The sequence below is a fragment of the Andrena cerasifolii genome, chromosome 13 (assembly GCF_050908995.1).
Source record: "Andrena cerasifolii isolate SP2316 chromosome 13, iyAndCera1_principal, whole genome shotgun sequence".
In the NCBI taxonomy this organism is placed as follows: Eukaryota; Metazoa; Arthropoda; class Insecta; order Hymenoptera; family Andrenidae; genus Andrena; species Andrena cerasifolii.
Window position 1 is genome coordinate 994,583 of NC_135130.1, and position 18,293 is coordinate 1,012,875.

An 18,293-nucleotide genomic window follows, 5' to 3' on the forward strand; every position below is an offset into this window, starting at 1 on the left:
AACACGGGTTAAAAGGATTCATAAATTATTAATTATTCCCCACTTAATGGACGCATTGCCCTGCTTAACTGATGCGGAGTTATCCCAATCAATTCCTGGCACTGTCTCCACGTAACAAGTATCCTCGTTATCTCGGACTCATGATCGGCGATATTTCGGCTACCTTCCTACCTATTTCATTCAGATTGAATATTTACCACGTTCGTCTGGACAAAATTTTGATTAGATCATATTCGATCATATCTGACTTATATGGGCCCGCAAAAATCAAAATGTGTCGGTTGCTGCGGTATAAATTTTTTTTTGTAGCCAACCATTCAAGTTTGCTTCTTTTCATTGCTAAAAATGGTAAGTACATGCTACTTTTCGTGTCAAATCACTCAAACGTGTTAGTTTTCGCAGCGAAAGACGAAGCGTGATAGTTTTCGTGACAACGGAGAAAAACGTGCTGCTTTTCGTAAGAAAATTGAAACGTACTGCTTTTCGTAACGCACGTCGAATTAAAGGGTATCACCGAATGACTAAACCTACCTACTCGCTGAAATTCATTGTTTCCATTGTGTCCGCTGTAGTCCATTGTTTCATCGACACACACACGGGAATGAATCATACAAAACACAGAATCGCACCACCCAAAAAATATCACATTTGCCGTACTAAAACGAATAAAAAATGAAAAGAGAAATCAAATTTACTCGCACTGAAGCACGCAAAAACAATGAAGTGTTCAACTTATTCGCACTAAACCACGCCGCTTCGAAAAATCAGGTTTATACGCACTCAGACAATTAAAATTAATAACTCTTAATAAATAAACTTTAAGCAAGTTGTTTCGGCATAAACTCACGAGCCCATTGATTTTTCGTCTGCTTCGCAACGTGTCGCGCTCGTTCTGGTAAATTAATATCGCCGGAGGTATGTTAGCTATGAGAATCACCGAAACGAAATGTGCGGGCGCAGCTAACCCGAACGAGCCCGGCCGCGAGCCGGTGAGCCAAAATCATTTCGTAACCCTGTCCAGATGTGACAGAAGGTCACCAAAGTTTGGGGTTGCTGCTTTTCCCGTTTATTGCAATTTGAAAATACTAGAGTTTTCTCTAGTCAGCTCGGAGGATCTCCCTTGGTGAGTCATGCCAAGGGTAGTCCGCAAAGGTGCTTTTTCGGCACCGAGATACCCCACTTTGGAACTTTGGTAACTATTCCAACCCAATCAGGAAATAGCGAAATTTCTCGGATTCTTTAAACCCCACTTACGAATGCGATGTCGTCAGGTTTGAACGACGAAAACATCAGTCTCACCAAATTCCTCAAACGAAGGTACATCAACCATCAAGTATACAAATTAATTCATTCAACTATTTTGGTTTCGATACTTCTCAGATAGTCAACACAGCTCCGCCGATATTAATCTACCAGAATGAGCATCGACACGTCTTGACGACTCCCTAGTTGACGTTGAAACAACTTATGATTAGTTTAAGTTTATTTATTAGGAATTATTAGTTTCAATTGTCTGAGTGTGTATAAATCTGTTTTCTGTGCCGTGTTTTAGTGCGCATAAATTTGATAATTCTTGTATTCTTTTGCGTGTTTCAGTGCAGGTGAATTGGATTTCATTTTTAATTTATTTTATAGGTTTTAGTGCGGAAAATCTGATATTTTGTTCCACGTGGAGTGATTCTGTGTTTTGTGTCATTTGTCCGCGTGTGTGTATCGATAAAGCAATGGACTACAGTGGATACAATTTCAGCGAGTAAGCAGACTTACAATTAGTGTAATTCAGCAATATCCTTTAATTTTGAATGAAGTGTCGCAGAATCGTGTGGCCGAACTTTGAATAGGGTGGAGCGTAATTCGTGGTCACAATCGAAAAAGAATTGCGTCTATAAGCAAATATAAGCTGATAACATGATTTCGAAGATTCATCACAAATACGGACAGTTGGGCATGATTTGTCAGGCGCGTCTGCGTGTTACTAGTGTAACGTTCCTGCGCCAGGCGTTGCCGCGTTACAGATTGTTCCATTGATATGGGATGGTTCGTGTGGCGCGCGGTAAAGAATTCAAATTCAAGAAAAAGAATTCTGTTTTAATATAATGTTATTTGACGAAACATCATATTACTACTACAAAGATAATATACAGGGTGTACGGCTACACGTGGGAATAAATTTAAGGAGTGCTTCTAGACACCAGCATAAGACGAAAATCAAGAATAACGATATTGCGGTTGTAGGCTTCGTTTGTTAGTTATAGGTGATTAAAGATATGCCTAAAAGCAGGCAATCCGCATGCAGCAGTGCTCGCGGGACAAGTCAGGCGAGAGGTCGAGCAGTGGTCATCAAAGCTACTGTGGCACGGGGTCACTCACCTCCAGAAAAGCTGCGATGAAATTTACGACAATCGTCATGGCCACACGATTCTGCGACATTTAACCCAAAATTAAAGGGTACTTATCTACTCGCTAAAATCCATTGTTTCCATTATATCCATTGTCCTCTATTATACCAGCGAAACACACGCGCGCAGAAATCACACAAAACACAGAATCACACCCCACCCCAAATATGAGATCTTTTGCACTGAAACGTGATATAATAATTGAATTCGTCTACTTCGCGATATGTCGGGAAGGTCTGACAACGGTAGCATCGTATGAAGGATTTGTTGGAGTTATACTTATCCCAGCACATAAAAGGGTAGAATAGATAGCCAATTTTCCGAATTTTGTGTGAATTGGTGCCTGGGGGAAAGGATATTCTGCAACGAGTTTAGGTTATAGACCAGAGCTACGCAATCCAGGGCTTGCGAGCCCTTTGGGTTTCTCCCATTTCCATATGCGTCGTTAGGGATACCGTGCGACGCTAAAGAGGCGACCATGACAGGCTAGCGCCTCCATCATCAAGGAAACTCAGGCGCTAGACATGACATGTGTATTAATGACACACGTCGCCACAGCGAGCCACTGCCTCTTCAGCGTCGCATGGTTTCTCTGACAATGTAGGTGTGCTGTGTAGCGAAGGAACGATTGGAACGGGAGGCAGACGCGCGAGAAGCCTCATCACTGGACAGCGCTGTGTTAGGTAGCGAAGGTAGAAGGTGTGGAGAGATGGTAGGACAGAAAAGGAGAAAAGGAAAAAAGTGGGCGTTTCGTCCTGGGACTGTTAGTGGACTCATCAGTAAGGCTTACCTAGCAGACCTTGCCTTAGACGCAGGGATGATAGGAAGTGAGACAAAACAGGTATACGCTATATGAATCGGTAGTTCAAGGAGAAATTGCGAAAGACCAGGATGGGTAGAAATGCCCTCTTGTGGACAGTACGGAGGTATCACTACAGACCATTTTTTTTAGAGGTAGTAGCAGTTAATGGGATTTAGACCATTGAATTTAAATTCCTCTAATATTTCAATGGAGCTAGTATTCTCCAAACCCTGGGTTGACCCAGCGAATCGGTATTCACCAATTAGGTAATTTTTAAGTCCAAATCGCGCCACCTTGCGCTTTTGATGCGTTTTTCAGGAACGGGAGTGCGACTTGGCGGGAAAGACACTCCTAGCGGAAATTTGGCAGTACGGTATTGGCTACCTGCTCGCGTATCGGGTGATTTGAACCCGGAAAAATTCCCGTATCAGTAATGCACGAGGAGACGCGTAGACCAGCGACCCTTTAGGACTTTCTCTGAGAATGCATTATCTGCATACTGAGGTTGCCAGATGAGCTGTCCCGACCTCAGCGTTGATATGGATGGTTTATAACTTAATTGCTGCGTGGCTAATTGGTATCCGGGACGGCTAACCTTTTCAAAAGCACATGCTACCCAGATGTGCAGATTCAAGAATTGCCTGAGAGTAAGTTATGGTTCCTTTATTGCCCGGTTTTTTCTTTATTCTGATTCTATTGCTCGGATAAATTCCTTCCGCGAATGGATACAACGCGGAACACTGCCTAAATACTTGAATTCGAATTCATCTCCAACTGTATCTCAAATGTAATTTGAAAATTCTTTGAGTGATGATCTGTGTGGTGTGTAAAGATATACGGTAGGGAGTTTGACGTATTTGGTTTGGTTGGTGTTTCAGTTTGATGCATTGGTTGAAGGTTTTGGCAGTGACGAAGTAGGATTCTAAGTAGATAGGTTGGTGTTGATATGTGAAGTAAAGTTATCTTTTGATTTTTCCCCGAAGCATTTCATTAATGCTTGACATTTGTTGCTTACCGGGACGTTGGGTGTATAATTCCGGATAATTCCATTTCTGGTTCAGGTGTTGGACTTAGTGCCAGTTTGGTGGGATTTGTATTTCGGTTACATAACATGAGTGGCCTGCTTCTGTTTCTTATGGTGATTGTGTAAGCCTCTTGATCCTTCCGCGCCTGATGGCGGGAGGTTCTGGCCTCGGATGAGGTTACGTGCCCCACTGCTGGAGTGATCTGTTAGCTACTTGAGGAGTGAGCATTCTTTCTGGCTACTCGAGGAAGAAGAACTCCTTCTTGAGTTGAAGGTAAGTTGATGCTGTGGTGCACTTTTCTTGCTGATAATACTTTAATATTTCAATACTTCAAGTAGCTCACACGATGCTGATTCATCAACGTCCAGTCGTGTATTTAAATCATCGATCCCTGATCTAATTCTGAATTCCTTCGGCTGGCGCGGTCAGTCCATAATTGTAATTCCTGTAATTGCGAAACACGCGCACCAATCAGAATTTCCACACTTGCCCGCAGCAATCAGGATTTACTCACTTATCCGCACCAATCAGATCGTCGCGCGTATTAATTGCATACAATACGTACAACGCAATTATACATACTTGCGCATACGCATCGCAGTACGTACACGACTTGTACAATGAATGCTATTAGCGCATGCGCGCACAAGCCGCCCAATGCTCGTATTCATCGGTAGATCGCGCAACGCTCGCATATGAGCGCGCAGGCCGCGCACAAGTCGCGCGATGTACAAGGTACGCAATATGTTAAGTTTAGGATATATATATATAGTATATGATTTAATAATTGTAATATGGGAAATAATGATATTAATAAACGAGGGCGAAACAAAACAATAGCGCTCGGCACGGATTTGTTACATTACCTACTTGCACTTGCTTGCTCGTTTTCCTCAACATTGAGGGTGGTCTGGTTTAAGGCTGCCGTCTCACTCAGCGTTGAGGTATGTGCGTACTCTCACACAAGCTAAGTTAAGCGTGTACGTACTTAGGTATACGCGTGTAGTAAACAAACTGTATATTACAACTTTCGTCCTGGAATCGGCCAGAAGGAAGTTTTTGCGGGTATAGTTGCCTCCAGTAGACTTTCGTGCAGGGTGGTCTGGTGCGTTTGAACGCTAATAAGCACCGTACGTTGAAATAATAATGAATTTATGACTCGTGTACTGAGGACAGCCCGGAAAATGACAGTATGGGGCTTCAAGGCTTCTCCGTCAGAGGCGCTGATGGAATATTCGAGCACGTAGGACCAGCATTGTAGAGCTGTACGAGTACTTGAATATTCGGGTAGCTTGAAACCGAAACAATCCGGGACTCGGTTTCCAAGCCGAGCCGGGTACCCGAAAGAACCGAGCGGCTCGGACAGAACCAAGTACTTGAATTTTTTTCAAGCGGCCCGAAAGAAACCGGGCGGATTGGATGGAACCGAGCGGATTGAATTTTTCCAAGCGGCCCGAAAGAAACCGGGCGGATTGGATGGAACCGAGCGGATTGAATTTTTCCAAGCGGCTCGAAAGAAACCGGGCGGCTTGGAAAGTAAGCGGGCGGGCCCTAAGAAACCGGGTGGCTTGGAAAGAAACGAGCGGTCCGAATGAAGGTCGAGCGGACCGCTCGTTTCTTTCCAAGCCACCCGGTTTCTTAGGGCCCGCCCGCTTACTTTCCAAGCCGCCCGGTTTCTTTCGAGCCGCTTGGAAAAATTCAATCCGCTCGGTTCCATCCAATCCGCCCGGTTTCTTTCGGGCCGCTTGGAAAAATTCAATCCGCTCGGTTCCATCCAATCCGCTCGGTTTCTTTCGGGCCGCTTGAAAAAAATTGAAGTACTTGGTTCTGTCCGAGCCGCTCGGTTCTTTCGGGTACCCGGCTCGGCTCGGTTTTTCAAGCCGAACCAGGCTCGGCTTGCTTTTTCCGGGTACTTGATCAGCTCTACAGCATTGGTTCATATCCAAGCTAGCCCATAAACGTAGGAAAGACATAGTTGTCGATACGTATCGAGAGTCTTATCGCGCTGTTGCCGCATTTCCCCTATTACTATTTTGTCGTCAGGGAGGCTTGAATTAATCACGGCGAAGCGGCTGGAGATTACAGAGATGGGCAAAGATAATATCTGGATAAATTCAAATAAAAGATACTATATGTTTATCTGTTACTCGAAGCTTCGAATAACACGATTTATCTTAATTCCAAACACCGCGTATAAATAAATTGATTTGAAGTGAATTCATTCGACGGCGAAAGAATTTTTTTTATTCGAATAACGTTTATTCGAACCGTCGAATAAGGTTTTCATCTTCATCCGTAGTTTATTCGACTTTTATTCGAATAACTTTCGGCAGCGTTTTCATCCGAACCGGCGCGATCTCTCTTCGAGCTGAGGACTTGGGCTGTTCGGCAGCGGCTTCTGATCTCGGCTCGAAAGGCATACAGTGTTGTTTGTAACATATTGCTGAGATTTTCCAGATTAAAATGTTCACACAGGGTATAAATCGAATTATACCTAGAACTATACTACATAATTAAATATAAATGCGTAACATTCCTAATCTAATAATGTTAAAAATAATCCGATTTATACCGTGTTTAAATTCATTTTTACCTAGAAAATCTCAGCAGTATGTTACTGAAACGTTCATGCCGATACGTTAGAAAGAGTTTTGCATTCTATTAAAACAAACAAAGTAAAAAATCATTGAACAATGTAATCATTATATTTTTTCACAAGCAAATATAAATATTGCACAAAATGAGAGAAGATAATAAGAATTGCGAAGTTTAGAAGGGATATTGATACGCAAATTGGTATTGTTTCATCCAGAGTTGGGCATTGTATTATAAATTATTGAAATAAACTATCAAATTAACGAGACTTTATCTTTATTTGGGGCCGAATAAAAATAACCCAAAATTACTTTTATTCTTTTAAAGTTATTCGACGGGATTCATCCGTCGGCCACAAATAATTTTTTTAATCGAAGGCCTTCATTCTTGAGGTCCCCGAAACCCCAGGCCAACATTGTATCGTTCACTCGTCTAACCTGCCGCCTAGAAGTGCTCGACGATGTACATATCACCGATTATGCAGAAACAGAATTTCTTTATTTTTCATCTTTTCAATATGAAAGTGATTCTGTCGATTAAATTGACAAAAAATAATTAAAATCTGACTACTTTGAACGAAACGGGGTTTCAATTCTGCTGTAATGGACCCAAGAATAAATTAGCTTGCGGTAGCATGAATAATATATATAAAGATATTTATTCAACTTAATTAAGTATATTGGAGTTTCAACTGCTTTGGACTGGACTTCGTGACTGAGACTGGTGGCTTTTGGAATAGTAATGCTCTGGATAAGGGGATGCGACGGGGTTTTAAAGGTTTCGGAATGTAAGAGAGGGGATGACGGGATAGGGCAGAAATGCAGGATTTTGGATAGGTCACGCATTAGCTAGGATGACGCAGCATTTGGGTAGTTGGTCTGATTCATGTTTGCAGAGATAAAACGATAAGTAAAGGGTCAGTACATTACACTGCAAACAAATTTTATATGCAATATCATTAACTAATTATAGTTCAAATTATGTCAGGTTTGATATCTTTCCATCTTTCCTTCCTACACTCCCGGATCTCTCTATCTTTCATTATTGCTACGTTCAGCGAGGCTCTGACGCCAGACGCAGCTCTCGTGCCGTATTCCTTCAAAACTTCTCGATAGAAAGAGAGAACTCCGTGGCAACAGCGCGGCAGAGACAGAGAGAACAGAACATGTAGCAGCTATGCGTCAAAAGTTCATCTACAGTTCTACACAGAGTACCTGGAGATGTCACCTATATACAAGTTCTTTTTATCGACCGCAGTAGTTTCATTAGGGTCTGTCTATTTACAAGGGACGGTTCGATCGATTCGGACTATAACTAAAATGAGACGGCAGCCTTAAGTAAAGCAACAAACCTTTACACATTATTAGCTCCTTATTATCCTAAAGATTATATATGTTTGAATGGGTCAGGCGGGTACAATAACTTAGCTTTCAATATCGTCAGACATCACACCGTTTGGATTATATTTGCGAGCCATATTAACAGTATTACGGCTGTACTTCCCAAAAAGGACCGGTGGCCGATCGAGATGAAACTTGGTGGGTATTACGAGGGGTGTGGAAAGACCCCAAATATAAAATTTTAGCTTCGGTAATTGATGCGTTCAAAAGATACAGGGGTAATTGTGCATAAAAGGGTACACCTTACAGATTTTTTTTAATCACTTTACCACGGTACCCCCTCTAAACAATATTTCTGTTGACTTATATCGACACAACGCATTCCAGTTTCCAACTTGTCCCGGGTATTAGTATTGGTTGGGGCTAGATTAGTGCCGGGGGCGCGCAAAGCATGGTAGCGAACCGATATGTGTTTGGCGATGCTAAAAATGAGCGTGTGGTTACAAAATTTCAAAAATAAAAAATTGCAGGACGGGAGGGTTCCCAGGTAGGGGGGGGGGGGCTGCACCAACGTAAAAAAAAAATTAAAAAAAAATTAACAATAATTTTTTAACAGAATATTTCGTAAACTAATAAATACCCGAAGATACAATTTTAGATTTTGGATCCACACCCCCTCCCCACCCCTCTCCCCAACCCTCATCTCGATCGGCCACCGGTCCCTTTCGGAATAATATCCAGTATTTCTAAAAATACAAATATTAAAGATAAAGTCTATACAGAAGATATTGAAAAATATTTTTAAACTGAAAGGGAAACTTATAAATACAAAAATTTGAAAAGTTAAAAAAGTTCAATTCGTTAACAGAATTCTGAATGCGATCGCAGAGACAATATTTTCAAAAATCTCACAACACAACAGGAAAATTAATGTACAAATACAATGATGTATTTTCTTTGGGCTCGGCCATTAGTGTCATTACCAATGTTTACAAGTACCTATAAAAAAAAGTAGGTAACCAAAGCATACTAACGTAATGAATCTTCAAACCCGATTTTGTCGAAACCAAAGGCACGCACGGAAAACTTTTACTCCCCACTTTCGACTCATTCTTACATACAGAAACACAGGAATTTTTTTTTTTGTTCCAGGAATTACGTTCCACACTGTATATAGGTACCTAGTTCCACCACGTATAGAATAATTCCATTAGAAAAGTATTGTAAATATACAAAGAGCTTCCATTAGTCGTATGCTATTTCACCTTGAAGATAAATTTATGTGGATCAACATGCCCGTATTTCATACATGCCTACACATATAGAACATCAGTACACACGTTGAACTGTTCGTTATTAAACGATCACCCTGGATGAAATACTGCTCGAAGAATATCCAATTTCTGTGCTATTAGGAGCAAGCATTTATTAACTAGTTTGCAGTTGGTTGTATAAGATTGAACAAAAAATTACACATTGTATCAATTCGATATACCTACATACATATAAATCCGGGAAACTGTTTTACGTTTTATTTATGCGTTATTCCATTCTCGTTTGGTAAATGTCTGAAATATTTATCTAGGTATTTAGATTAATTGAGTAATGATTTTTTAAAAGAGCACATTTCCACATAGAACAAATTTTTAATAATCGCAAGAAACTATGATACCTACGTTTATTAAAAAAATCATGTTTTTTTTATTAGTACATGTACACTTTATTTTTCCATTTGAAAGCGGTAATCTTTTAAATTTCGCAACATTGTTTTATTAGTTATTTAATAAAAAGTTTGGATATAAGCCCTTTTGATGGAAACTATAAGAAATAAGCCCTTTTGTATGAAACCATTTGGAAATAAGTCCTTTTCCAATGCACACATTACTTTGACTGAATTTGTAAAAAGGTGGAAACAGCTAAAGTTGAATGGTTTCAAACGCTTGATAAGTGGAGCAAATATGTGTATGGTTAAAACAAACGTTTTGCCACGTATAAGTCTAAAGATACCATAAAAATGGGTACATTTTTAAACTAATTTAGTATATGTTTGGGTAAGTCTGTGGGATTAAGTTCCTTTTGTTTCGAATTCATTACAATTTCCTAGATGATTATAAGAAATATGTCCGTTTTGTTGTAGCCTAAAAAATTAGTTCACTAGGTCATCAGACAAACTTGGAAATAATACCTTTTGTACGAAACATGTATTTTCACTTCAATCTTTCAAAAAGCAATAAACTTATTTTGTAGTGTTTTGTGCCACTGGAGAATGTAATTTAACATTTTAGCATTTTAATTTAACTTTTATTAAGAAGATGTCATCAAAATTTGCTTCAAGATCAAAAATGGAATTATGCCCTTTTGAAAAATCATTTCTCAACTACGGTAAATGATGGATTAAATTACATGTTGGATTGGCATTAAGAATGCAATAATTATCTATTAATTAAAGGCTTTTAAGTTTAAACGGGTAATAGTTATTCTATATCACCCCCACGAGATTTGACATCATAATAACTGGCTTCTTCAAATTCAAATCACTTATTGATAATTTTGAGGAACCTAATAGTTTTGAAAGTACTAAACATAACGTGTTGAAAACTCAAGTAAAGTGGAGCATTGTAATAGTATTTACGTTCTGTACCTAGATAATGCGAAGCATTCCTACTTATTTTGAAGGTGTAAAAATGTCCTTTTCAAATCTAAGTATGTACCTCAAATTTTATTTATTGCCAATGTAATTAGTAATATTCAAGGCTATTTTTTTAATATCTGTTGGAATTTTACTGTGTGGTCAGTTGAGGCACCACTAATTGGCCATAGGCGGAATTCTTATTTCAACCTCTATAGAAATTTATTTAGGTCGGCATTGCTTTTCACGTTCCTTTAGTATATTCCTTGCTTAAAATTTGGAATTGGAGGAGTTTAGTTAGTATGTAGAAGGTAGAACAGTTATCTATCACTTATAAATACTAAGAATAAAGATTTTTATTTATTACTAAAATTTTTAAAGAAAATACATTTACTCAGATTTACAAAGAATGTAAATGCGAAGTAACCTATTCAGCGTAAAATGATGGTATGTCTCATTATACTCCATTTTTTTAAACCTTAATATTTAATATTTTGAAACTTACAAGGGGAGGACAACACCATGAGGTAGACACCGATTTTGATAAGCCTTGATGAATCTATGTCGAAAATAAATAAATAGGTGTCCGAGCGTTTCTGCCAATGGGTCTTAACAATAGAGATATTTACATGGAAATTATTAAAAATTTCATAGTGGCCGTGGGCTTTTAATACGTTAAAAATCCCATATTACCCTCGCGGGGGATTCCCCCTCAGAAAGAGTCGGGGTGCCTTTTGAAGATTTCCCCAAGTTGAAAAAAATAATTTATAAAAAAAATTATAAAAAAATTAATAAAGTTTTTTTTAACGTGTAGACATCTTCAAAAGGCACCCCAACGCCTCCAGAAGGGAACCTCCCGCGGGCGCCAGGGTAGTGTGGGATTTTTATCCACTAAAACCCCACGGCCACTATGACATTTTTAATAATTTCCATGTAAATATCTCTATTATTATTAAGGCCTATTGGCAGAAACGCTCGGACACCTATTTACTTATTTTCGACATAGATTCATCCTGCCAAGGCTCATCAAAATCGGTGTCTACCTCATGGTGTCCTCCCCTTGTTAACTGTACTAACAATAAGACTAACAGGCTTTACAACTAACAACTTTATACATATTTGTTTCTCGACGTTATCAATAAATAGTGTAAATTTAAGAAGGAAACAGTGTCTATGGTGTGCAATCTTGTGCGATTTGAAATATCTAGGAGTATAAAAATGATCTTGGTAAGTTGCCCAAAATATGCGCGTATTCGAGGTCATCTTTAGTCAGGGCCGGCGCAAGGATGGTTGGCGCCGTGATGCAAGAAAATTTTTGGCGCCCCCAAATTTTTGCACCTGTTTTCTATTTAATATGTTTTGTCTTTACGAGGTACAACAAAAAAGAAAGAATTACATTTACATTTTGTTTATGCGGGAGTTGGTTTCCTTTATTATTAAGTGTGCGATATAGTTTTGTTAGCGCCCCCTTCGGCTGGCGCCCTTATGCAGAGCATAATTTGCATAATGGGTACGCCGGCCCTGTCTTTAGTATTTCGTACGCTGCAACGGGGTAAAGTCGAATGTAAATACTGCAAATGTGCATATATTACACAATTATATTGGACATCCCTGGATTTGTGGTGTCTTTAAAAAATAATGCAACACGTGCCTGCATCGAAGCTGTCTTTTCTTCAGTATGTAACATTGAACAAAGTCAGCCACTGTTTACGCTGCTTTTCAGGAATCTGATTTGTTTATGTGAACAAAGAATATAACAAAAGAAATAAGACTTTTATGAAACAAAAATTTTATCCAAATTTCAATAATGTGTGGATTTTCCTCTTTTTTTATAATTTCTAACATCCTGTTTGATAGTAATTTATACAAATTCGTTAAAGACTCCCGCGATATTGCGTGTCAATTTTCTTGAATTGCGGCTTTTAATTATTATTTGATAAACATTGCGAGCTAACTGTCTCCGTCCATTTTCGATAATATTTATATGTGACAAACCACCCCTTTCATCCGAGTCGCCCCTTTCATTTATTATTATTATTATTATTAATTAAACGGGAATCCCCATTTGTGCGCTTATAATTTGTGAATTACAAAAGATATCGAAAAGCTGGCCACTGTTAAACTTGAATATTATTTGCTTGAAAATACTGTGTCTCTACCTTGGCAGTGTGCACAGACGCATTATCGTACTGAAGAATGAATGCTTTCCCACTAATTCCTTTTCCGTTCGCCGTTATATCTTCATTTAATCGTTTCACATAATTAGTCTTTTTTAATTTCGCATTAATAAAACGAATATTAGTTTTTCCTTTCTGAGCAATTCCTCCTCTTTTCATTTCACGTTTAACTTGAAATGCGGACTCTTTTTTAATGTCTTGAAAATAAATGATGACCCATCTGGTCCATTAGACGTAAATCTTCTGTCATCCGTAAACATCACACAGTTTTTCAACTTCTTCCTTCATCTAATGTATTCCCGAGCAAACGTCACTCGATCGTCGATTGGTTTTTTAGTTAACTGTGGCTTCCTCTGAACCTTTTTGTATTGAACATGTTTAGATTTTTGCAGAATACATACATGCACATTCTCCACGTGTGTAGATATTCCTGCCTCTTGTGCAATTTGATGTGTTGTCAGGGTAAAATGAGATACACGTTACACCAACGGTCACTAGGGATTGCAATACCGGTAAATCGCGAGAAATATCCTCAAATTTTTACCGGTAATTCGATAATTTATGTATAGCAATGTAGCCCATATATGCGTTCATTAATTCCGCAGGTATCAGTGAAAAACTACAAGTATTAATAGAGACGAAAACCGAAGTATCTCATGAAGAAAAATTATGATAAAAAAAATTAAAAACCTGAATCAAGGCATCCAAAAAATAGTCGTATTTTCAAGTAGAAAAAGTAAAGAGAAAATATCTACAAATGGTATATGATTAGACTACCCGACCAACAAGTTTAGTGTAGAATCTGAGAGCGCTTTATCAGCAGACCAAACTTTGCACAAATTATGATTTTTGCGTGCTTATTTATTAAAAAGAATTGTTAAATAAAAAATATTTAATTATGTATGTAAGTTAAGATTCTTTCCATTATTTTGTGGCGAAGATCCATATTAATAATTATTGTCAATAGTTATACAAATATATCTATTTTGTGTTATATCATTATTTTATATTCAAAACAGTTTTATTTGCATAAATTTTTTATGATGCTCGAATAAAGTTGAAAAAAATTTGTTTGTAATGTTGACTCTTATATTTTCAATACCTTAAAAAAATACCGATACATTATTGGTAAACCGGTTTTGATTGTAAATTTTACCGAATTACCGGTAATTGAAAAAGGCGGTAAAATTGCAATCCCTAATGGTCACTCACAACGCGAGGTCGACCTTTGCATTTCTTTTTACCGTAATTCTCATGTTTTTTTAAACAGTATGGATATTTTCGAAACACATCTACTTTCCCTTTTTAAGTTTAAAATCATATTTCTTTCAGCTTCACTTAACTCTTATCGCTTCCCATTTTAAGTCTGAATAGCACTGTCCAACAGCCATTTTGGTCTGTAAGATTCAATAGCCGTTTCTTATAGATTTTTGTACGCTGAAAACGAATCCGCAAACCGTTTGTCTCCATCATCCTCAGTTTTTGAGAAAATCGATTTTGAAAAAAATGCAAATTTTCAACATTGAACATCTTTTGGGTCGAAACAGTTATTCGGTTGCTTGTTGCGTCAAATTATTGGTGCATTATGAACATTTAAATATGTTTAAACAACGATCTAAAGGAAAAGTACACCCGAAATGCACCCACTTTTGCAGTTATATTTAAATTTATTTCCAAAACTAAGGGTCTAGGAGAAAATCTGACTACTCCACGCGACACGGCAGACATTTTTCCCTCGGAAAGCATCAACAGAATTGGTAAGACACATTTTGTTTTCAATATAAAAGCGAATTAGTTTGGCAAAACGTGCGGCGTCAACAGTGGTAGTCAACGGCCAAACTATTTCGCTTCTGTATTGAAAACAAAACGTAACTTACCACTTCTGTTGGTGGTTTCCGAAAGAAAATTTTCTGCTGCATCGCGTGGAGTAGTCAATTTTTCTCCTAGACCCTTCGTTTTTAAAATATATAGCAAGATATCTGCAAAAATTGGTGCATTTCGGGTGTACATTTGCCTTTGATCGTTGTTTAAACATATTTAAATGCTTATAATTCAATAATAACTTATATCGTTATGTTTGCGAGGGTTCATAAAATAATTTCACAGACCATGCAACCGAATAACTATTATTGTTTCAACACAAAAGATGTTCAAAGTTGAAAATTTGCATTTTTAAAAAATCGAATTTCTCGAAAACTAAGGGTGATGGAGATAAATGGTTTACGGATTCGTTTTCAGTGCACAAAATTCTATAAGAAACGACTATTGAATGGTACAGAACAGAAAAAAAAGTTCAATTTTGTTGAACAATGTAGTCTAACAAGGGAACATATCGAAATGACAATTACCGATTTTTATGCAACTTTGGTAGGAAATACCAACTTTTTACAAAAATATTTCACACAAATCTTTTTTTATCGGCTGACATTTATGTTTAAGGGGTGAAAACAGCCCCCCAAAATGGGGGTGAGAAATATGTTTGGTCGAATATCTTGAAAACTATTAGAGAACGGTTAAATGGCACAATTGTCTATTTTTTAGTAAGGAATGCAGCTGTGCAAAAAAATTAACCAAAATGCAATTTCTTTTAATGTATTATTTAAACAAACAGAATTTTTGGTTTCAAACGAAGCCTTGGTTCTACAAATTGGCAATTCTCAAGGAATTTATTGTAATGTCTTCTAGATTAAGAACATTATGATTTTACATATTTTTTAGCGAGGAGAGGAATAATTCAGAACCAGTAGGTTCGCGATGCGGAAACGCTGCAGGACATCTGGGCCCGACGGCTGAAATTCTATTATAGCGACTTAACACACTTACTGTGTGTTGAGTTTAACATACATAAATGGTTATTAAGAGTGAAAGCGTAGGGCGTTAACAGCAAACGTGGCTTGCATAAATGCAAGTTGTCTTCTAATTTGCTTTTAAGATTCAGACCAGGACGTGTTTTGTGGTCTGGTGGAACATTTTCTGGGTTAGATTTCTGGAAATAAATCAACTTATAGGGTCCTGACTCCTTGTTTGACCAAAAATTTAAGTCGAAAGTTTTATGACTTTCTTTTTCGAAATTCTTCTGAACTTAACAGTAGCAGCATACAGTCTAGGTGACAAAGCATATCGCTCACTTTAATGGACATGAAATATGGGAATGTTTTGTGGAAACCAGATATCGAGTCTATAAATTTTCTGCAGCTAGGAAACTCCAATAACTCTTCCAGGAATTCCTTGAAAACACCTTTTGACTACCACGTCTACAAAGTTCCTAGAAATGAATCTTTTTTACTTTTATTCCTGCGCCACTATATCCCCCGCAACAAATACAGCTAGACAACTATGAATCCTTCAAAAATAAATGCGCAGAATCTTACATTTCTTTCTAAAAATTTATGAATTCATTTCACTAACAAAAATCGGTTAGAAATCAAATTGTGAGTAGTCAACAATCTGCTATTTAAAGAGAGTGAGCATGCCTCATTTTCCAATTCTTTAACGTTGCCAGACGTTTTTAGTCAATCAGGAACATCAAGTTTTGTAAAAAAAAATTGAAAATTGTTAAAGTAAGGGTAAAAAGATGTATCTTAAGAATACAAGGAGAAATGTCACAGACACTTGCTCGCTATCATTGCAACGAACAGGATGTCCATTTCATTTTGTAACAAAGGGCTACACGGAATTCATGGTTATAGCGGAACCGAGTTACTGTTGCCCGTGTCGTCAGAGTATCGTAAAACGATTGGAGCTTCTGTACATGTAGCAGCAGGAAAAAGTACAGCAAGAAATACTAAAGACACCCTACTTGTCGATAACTACCAATCGATGATCTTCGAGGACATAGAATTTATATATTTCAACAATTACCCACTTTGCAGAGTGAGTTGTTAAAAATTATACCATCCAATCCATAGAAAGTCGACATACGGTGGAAAATTTAATAGCATCTACTGTTGGATGCAATAAAAAAGAAATACCAGATAAGTGGAAAACACTACTCTGCTTAGTTGATCTTATAAACAATGGAGTGTATAGCATTCTTTACGCCACACTCACAGTACTACTACGCACAAAAGCTCCGTTTAATTCAGTGAATTCATTTCAAGATGTGGTTAAAAGAGGAAATAAAACAGTTCAGGAGTTATCGGTGCGGTAACGGGGAAAATAAAAACAGTTGGAATTAAAAGAACCCGAGTTAATAAAAACTTCCGGCACGAGATGAAATTCTATGGATTTACATGTATATGACTAATCTTTGTTCAACCGAAATGCAATTGTTTTTACTTTAGGATACAGGAATATATACGGGGTCAGCGTTTTATCCTGCAACCCGCGCTCGCGCGAACTTGTTAAATGGCAACAGCGCCTCACGGACGCATTCCAGTACAACCATGCACCGGCCCAGCGGAGAGCGAACAGCGATCGCTGAACAGCAGTGATGCCTGAGCTCCGAAAATTTTAGGATGGTATCTTTCAAATTAACGTCGCAAAGAGCTATTAGGAATTTCCCGGCCCAGGTAATCAAGCCGCGCGCTCCGCTTTTATGATCGGTTTACCACTCGCACCCCAGATTACTGTAATGAGGTTTGAAAATAATGTCGTCTGATCTCGTACCCGTCTCAATTTCACAATTTTTAGCTACGACAGGGTTGAGTAGGAAAGATTTTTCGCCACCTGCGTGTAAAAGCCACAATAATGGCGCATTGCTAAAAAAAATGACATTAGCGGTAGCCGGTATAGGCGTGGCGTTGAGTAGCTAAAACATTCAGACACAAAAATTCTAGAAAAAAAATCAAACACCGCTATACAATTAAAGACACGTCCCACTAGCTACCCCTTACGTCTGATCTAGGTATGCACTGCATTAAGGATAAAATCAGAAAAAAGAAAGCCAAAACAATAGATTCTCAGGTCTGCAGAACTAACACATAATTGAATAAAAATTTAATTTCTCAATTTCTGAAAGTAATGATACAGAAACAACTAGCCTATTGTTTATCAACACCACGAATTTTAAAAGCAACATTAAATACAGTATCAAATAAACAGTTTGCAAAAGCTTTTTACAACAATTATGGTTTAAAAAATTGATAGAAACAAAATTAAGTAAATGTAAAATATGTTAAATTATCTATCATTAAGAGAGAATAATTTTTTCTCATTTTGCGGCGCAAATTGCATTCCAATATCTTTTATAGTTCAAAAGTTATACGAAAAAGGCCCCAAATTCTTCAACCCGGGCCGGGAAATTCTGAATAGCTCTTTGCGACGTTAATTTGAAAGAGACCGTCCCAAAATTCTCGAAGCTCGGATATCACTGCTGTCCAACGGA

At 38.0% G+C, this 18,293-nt stretch overlaps 1 protein-coding gene across 4 annotated transcripts in view; it reads left to right on the plus strand.

Annotated features, from left to right (window-relative positions):
• LOC143375971 (metabotropic glutamate receptor 8) overlaps positions 1-18,293 on the plus strand; it is a 233,205-nt gene that overhangs the window by 18,428 nt on the left and 196,484 nt on the right. The window contains exons 1-2 of one of the 4 annotated variants that reach the window (XM_076825703.1): positions 3,646-3,848; positions 4,263-4,499. The exons of the other annotated variants lie outside the window; for them this stretch is intronic. The gene's annotated coding sequence lies outside the window, so the exon portion shown is untranslated. Of the gene's footprint in view, positions 1-3,645; positions 3,849-4,262; positions 4,500-18,293 lie in introns of those variants that run through there. 4 annotated transcript variants of the gene reach the window in all.